Raw genomic sequence first — 7,290 nt, 5'->3', positions numbered from 1 at the left:
AATACGGGTCAAACGTGCTCGGTTAAGAAAGTAATGTTCTCACAATGAATCAAGCCCCAATCCTCTTTAATTCTTATCATGCCCAAAACGTATTTAATGCTTCCGATGTTGGGTGAGAAACAGAGAAAGGAGCTTGAGAAACGAGCTTGAAAACATGTTAAGAGCATATCCCTAAGGGCTTCACTTTGCCTCTGTAGGTTTTTTTTTCTCTATTTCATGGTATATACGTATGTTTTGTGATTAGGGTTTGATCTTGGAACTCCATTGTTTCTGCTTTTGCACTTAAAAAAACAAAACACCTGACATATTTTCATCTATGTAGGGTTTTTTGTTTGTTTTAACATATGCTTATTTCAAATCTGCACAACACCATCATTTTCTTTCTTTTCTCAACAAAGTACCCCTATATATTGTTTTTGCTGATTAAGATACACAAGTTTTTTTCTCTCTTTAATCTTTGTTCCTTTTCTCATCCAGTTAACCCCCCAACATCAAGGGCTTAAGCTTATGTCTTATCGTCTATTAGATTGTTGTTTTTTCTCTGGCTATCAACTGTTAGTGTTTTAGATAGTTGTATTTTCTTTTGTTATCAATAGTAACTTTTGAGAAGAGCTAGATTTGTTGTTTGTTTTATGTAATTTACTTGATTGGAAACTGAAAACAGGGGTAACAAAGAAATAAAAGGTACTAGATCTGAGTGAAATGGGGATTTAATGGTTTTTCAGAAGCCATGCTGCCATGGATTTCCTGTTGCTATTTGAAGACCTTTAGCTCCTGTGCTTTGAAAATACTTTCAGCCATGGGTGATTAAGGGAGTTTTTTGAAAAAATAGATACTTGGTTCTAATACATATCTGCATAAGGGTTGTTTAATTTAATTAATTTAGTTGATGTCTTACATTTAATGTTTGGGAGCCTGATTTTGTATCATTTCTATGTTGCATGTCCAAGAAACGTTTGAGTTGGGTATGCATGAGCTTTTTGAATGACTAGATACTTGGACATATAGTATCCAACTAGCCATATTCCTTTAAAATACATCATGGTTCATCGAAGGCTCTTCTAAGACATTGAGATAAAGGATTGGATATGAGATTAACATGTTTTCTCACCAATTTTGATATATTTTTTGGATTTTGTTCAGGATTCGAGTGGACGGTGTGTCATGGATCAAGGAGATGTTGCTACTTTCAATTTGAAAATGTCTATCTCTTATAAAAGTAAAGCACATTTCCTATATTGGTTCTTAACTAACCAAAAAATAGGTTGTTGATATAGTTGGATGTTGTTGTTGCTTTGTATGTACATAGTTATGAAAGCTCGCCAAAAGATAACTATTCACCAAAAGAGAACAACTCGAGAAAGGAAACACTCACTGTCCACCTTATATCATTTTCTTCATATACAAAAGGTATTAATGTTTTTTATGGAGATAACATGAGCAGTTCAACACCTTTAACGGGCAAGTAACAGTTTGTGCACTCATTTTCATGGAAGTTTCTTAGTTTTTATTGATTGCAATTATAGTAGATAAGGTAACTGCAAACAAAATGTATTGTTAAACCAAATAGTGACATCACTATACATTGTAGCTTTGATAGCTGTATCATTTAGCTTATTTAATAAAGGAAACTCTAGCGTGATTCTTTTTTTGCAATTTTATGTCTAATTAAATAAAATTTTACTCTATCAGGTATCTTCCCAAATGAATGTTTGTTTCTGTTGTTCAGTTTGGTAGCAATTGTTAACTTTTCAAAGTTCTTTTAATGTTTGTAGATGCCAAAAATTTCTTTCTTCCTAAGCTCTTCCTAGATAAATATTCAACTGGAAACCCTCTGTGGTTTCTTACACATTATGTTAGCATTTTGTTTTAATTTTATAAGAAAATATCACCCTTCTAAATCTGTCTTTCTACACACTTATAGAACCGTCTTGGTCATCAAGCTACAAATGGTCCAAAATGATGACAACCATACGATCACATCTCATAAAGCCTATTCTTGGTTGGTATTAATATTCATGTCTGTATCTAGGTATTTTCTATTGACTATTCCGTAAAAAGAGTTTTTCTTTAACCATTAATTTTGTTTTTGAATGTGAAGGATATATAGGGCTCCTGCTACAGATGATAGGTATACAAGTTTTATAATGGTTTTAGAAATTTGAATGATTTTGGGAACAATATCTATAGCATGTAGACCTAATTATAAATGAAATGAAAGTGTGTTTTATTTATTTGGTTTTCGTACAAATTTTTGTTTGGTATCTCATTCAAACTCTATATATATCTCCTATCTCACTGTACTTTTGTGTCTATTATATTTTCATACATAATTAGTTGTTATAGAAAATCGATCAATAAAAAATTATCATACATTTTGTCTATACCTGAACATACATGGTTACATGTTTCTTAAATGAACATAATCTTTAAAAGAAAATATTTAAAAAGAACATAATCTTTAAAAGGAAGCTATATGTCAATTAATTATCTGTTATTTAATAATTTATTTGAAAAAAATTAAAAGTTAATGTAAGGGAGGTGATTCATTCGCAACAAATGTAACGATAAATAACACTAATCAAAAGGAATTTAATATAGTAATTCAATGAAGGTAATATATTTGTTGTCCATTAAACCACCATGATCCAAAAGTAACATTTAAAAAAAAAAACTTAAAACCAATTTAACCCAAAATAACAAAAAAAAAATCAAAAAATTTAAACAACAAATTCAAACACATCGACACACTTCTCTTTCATACCAAAACCACTTCTCTTTCATACCAAAACCAATAAGATGTTATTTATATCCGAAAACAATTTACTTTTATTTTTATTACAAACTAGGACATATATTTTAAATCCAAAACAAAAACAAAATATTATTTTTAAAACAAAACACCAATGATATTTATCTCTACTGAGATACCCACCCCCTTGTCTAAACCCCAAAAGTCTAATCTCCGAATGAAACTACCTGCCAAAACAAAACAATTCACCGGAAAAAACTATTTACGGAGCCCCGCTTGACGCCCGCCGCATTGCGCGGACTGAAAATAAAAAATCGAGTTGAATATTATAAACCTACAACCGATCAAACCGGTCAAAGTTTCGGAACAAGTTAAGATGTTACGGTTATTTAGAGTTAACTTTATTAATGTTTAGTTGTAATTTGCAAGGAAGTGACATAGAAATAGATTTATCTGCGTTTGAGAATTTTAAGAACTAAAAAACTAAAGAATTATCAACATTTTGTAAATTCATTAGTACTTAATGATTTTTTTTAGTTTGATTTAATAGCCACAAGTAAACAATTCACCACAATTAATTAATCATCACTTTGATTATATTGTCTTCGACATGTACTTTCTTTTGGAACATAACATTCTTGTAAAGGAAACATATCACCGAAAGAACTTACACACCCCGCCGTTTTGCGCGGGTACACTGGTAGTATATATATATATATATATATATATATATATATATATATATATATATATATATCCCTTCTTAATAAAAGAATCATTTAGTTACACGTGTCATGTCGTCCACCAATTCGTCTCTAAGTTAAATTAATGTTTTGTCCTTCCTCTTTATAATAATTTGCATCCATCAATCTAGAAGACTAGAACCCGATCAATTATTTTCCTTCTTTCGCTATCCCAATAAATCAGGAAAGTCATTCATCTCTCCATAAAATCAAAATTCAAATTCTCCCAAATCAAGCAGTAATTTACGCACCGACATCGACGAGATATATGAATTGATTTGCTTATCTTTTTAGTTGTTCTATTTCTTTCTCAGTTTTACAATGGAAACCTGATGTCTTCATTTTATCGATCAAACACTTATGCTTGTCTTTGTTTTTGTTGGTTGCATTGAAGTCGTTGTATGCTTCCCGGTCTTTCTCTCTCTCCTACAAAATCGTTAAACCAGTTGACGATAAATCATTAAACCAGATGAAGATATGGATAGTGCTCTGCATCTCTCTTATGTCTAGGTCAAGTTATATAATCTCTTTTTCTCTATATGAGCACAAAATCTCAACCCAAACTTCTAGGGTCCACATTTATTACCGAATTTACAACTTTGATTTTGTTAAGTTGCAAAAACTGTTGATCTTGATTTTGATGTTATTATCTACTCATATTCTATTACATTCTAATCAGATTAGGTTACATCTAAAACTCGTGTGAGTTGCCTACCAAATGTTCAATGAAATTCATTTTAAATTTTGTGAAGCATGAAAACCCAATCTTAATCAAGGTAGAGTCCGTCACAACCAGTTTTTGTTTCGCAAGACGTGTCTTTACTTTTTCTTTTGATTTGTGTCCCCCTCACAGAGATCCGATGAGTCATTTCAATGGATCATAGATATCTAAAGAGGCTTCAGTACCTTGGTTTTTGTAGTTTATGTTGATTATCATATACAAAACTTTATAAACTTCAAGTATAATGAAGTAGCAAGAGAGATAATAGTTTTAAAATGGACATTTTACGTACTTTTTTGTCAAATATTACTTTATTAGTTCACTAATTATTCGATTTATTTCTTTTCAACTTTTTAGCGATCCTTTGATTGTAGGTGCCTTTTATACACAAAGTGAAGACTATAAGAATTGCTCAGTTACTTCAGCTTTGTGATGTTACTGCTAGGTAGAGGTGCATAATGCGTTCACGATAATGGATGCTGGAAAAGCCATTCCATATCCTTCACCTACATTACCCAATACATTTTCTTTTCAAGATCCAAGATTGTTGAGTGGCGAAGTGGGATGCATATGTTGTCAAAAAGGATCTCAGGTTTGCTTATTTATTTATTTACTTATTTATTTTTAATGCATTTATATGTTTATGTTTGGCTTATACGCATGTTTAGGACTAAGCCTTTTTGAAACCAATAGATTTGGTAGGCCAAATTTACTAAATGGTTCCAATAAGCTTGTCTTCAAGTATAAATGTTGGTTATCTTCAATCTTTGTTAGCCTATACGGTCATTTTCATATCTAAAATGATGTATGTGTGAAGTAAGTAAAAAAAAAGAGAGTTTCTTTTTTGCAGCCGTTTAAAGTTAGGGTAAATGCCCATTTTACCCTTTTTGAGGGAGTTTTATTTTCATTTTCTATCCAAATATTTTAATTTTTTGCAATATATTGGTTACTTATTATGGTTTCTAATGTTATTTTTAAAGAGTTAGACTCTTCGTATATTGGTTTCTAATGTAATTTTTGCAATATATTGGTTACTTATTATGGTTTTTGGTCTTGATTTCAAGATCAAGAAAAAGAGTTTGATCAACTTGAAATGTGATGTCGCATCCATTGTTGAGACTATATGATTTGGAAAATGTATTATGTGCATCTTTACTTGGTGACATGCCCACATTACAAGGTGTTTTAAAAAGAAAGACAAAAGAATTATAAAAAAAAGAAGGCAAAACACCTGACAAGCTTGGAAGGACATTTACTAGGAGCACCAATACAATTTTATAGGTGCCTTTTTTTAAAAAATTTAGATTAAAACTTCCATTTATATTAGTATTAAAACTTAGTATATTTGTATAAACATTTATTATTAGATGCATCTATATCATAACACAAATATATTACTTTCACTTCACGTTGCAATCTTTTTATTAATTAGATGTATTTGTGATGAAAAAAAAAATAAACATTACAATATGGAAGATTAGTTGTAAAAATAGACTTGGTGTAAAAATAGAGGAAAAGGGCAATATGTTCTTTTTTCGGGATAAGTTATAAAGAATTGGATAAGTTATAATCTCGGCCAATCTCTCCGCAGAAGAGCTCTCACTAATAGCAAGGAAGTGAGCACTCTTCGTCAGTCGATCCACAATCACCCAAATCGCGTCAACTCCACGTGCAGTCCTCGACAACTTGGTGATAAAGTCCATCGATATCTGTTCCCACTTCCACTGGGGAATCTCAAGAGGCTGCAATGGACCATGTGGACGCTGGTGCTCTGCCTTGACCCGACGGCAGGTCAAGCACCTCTCAACCACCCAAGCAACATCCCGCTTCATACAGGGCCACCGGTAATCCCTCTTCAGGTCCAAGTACATCTTAGTAGCCTCGGGATGGATCGAGAATCTCGATCTATGCGCCTCCTCCATCAGTATACGCTGAGCTCCACCCGTATAGGGCACCCAAATCCGCCCTCGGAAAGTCATAAGTCCCTGGTTATCCGTCACAAACTCGGACACCTGCCCAATCACCCGCTCCCTCTTGCGGTTCTCCGGTTTCACGGCCTCCGACTGGGCCTCTCAAATGGTATCCAAGACCAGAGTCATCACTGTCATCCTCATACACACATCTCGAATCGGGGCACTCTCCGCTCTACGGCTCAGGGTGTCGGCTACCACGTTAGCCTTGCCCGGATGATACAGGATCTCACAGTCATAGTCTTTCACCACATCCAACCATCTCCTCTGCCGCATATTCAGGTTGGGTTGATCCATGAGATTCTTCAGGCTCTTGTGGTCCGTGTATATGGTACACCGAACCCCATACAAGTAGTGGCGCCGGATCTTGAGGGCGAACACTACCGCCCCTAATTCTAGATCATGGGTGGGATATCTCGTCTCGTGAGGCTTCAATTGCCTCGACACATATGCTATCACATGACCCCTCTGCATCAACACTGCACCCATCCCTGAGATAGACGCATCACAATAAACCACAAAGTCCTCCACTCCCTCCGGAAGAGCTAGTACCGGAGCTTCGCACAATCTCTGGCGAAGAGTCTCGAATGATGCCTGCTGCTCAGGCCCCCAAACAAAAGTAACGCCCTTCCAGGTCAATCTGGTGAGAGGAACCGCAATCTTGGAGAAATCCCTGATAAATCTTTGATAATAGCCGGCCAATCCCAGAAAACTCCTGATCTCGGATGGGGATCTCGGCACCTCCTATCACATGACTGCCTCAATCTTGGCCGGGTCGACCAATATCCCATTCTGATTAACGAGATGTCCTAGGAACTAGACTTCGCGTAACCAGAAATCACACTTGGAGAATTTGGCATATAGCCTCTCCGATCTCAAAACCCCCAAAACCTCTCTAAAATGCTCCTCATGCTGTTCCCTGGACCTCGAGTACACCAGGATATCGTCGATGAGCATGATCACCGATCGATCCAACATGGGCCTGCACACCCGGTTCATGAGGTCCATGAACGCTGCCGGTGCGTTGGTGAGCCCGAAAGGCATCACCACAAACTCGTAATGCCTATAACAAGTCCTAAAAGTTGTCTTCTAAATATCCCCCTC

Source organism: Lactuca virosa, chromosome 4, assembly GCF_052849685.1.
Source record: "Lactuca virosa cultivar CGN04683 chromosome 4, Lactuca_virosa_CGN04683_v6, whole genome shotgun sequence".
Classification (NCBI taxonomy): domain Eukaryota; kingdom Viridiplantae; phylum Streptophyta; class Magnoliopsida; order Asterales; family Asteraceae; genus Lactuca; species Lactuca virosa.
This window is presented reverse-complemented; position numbering follows the sequence as displayed.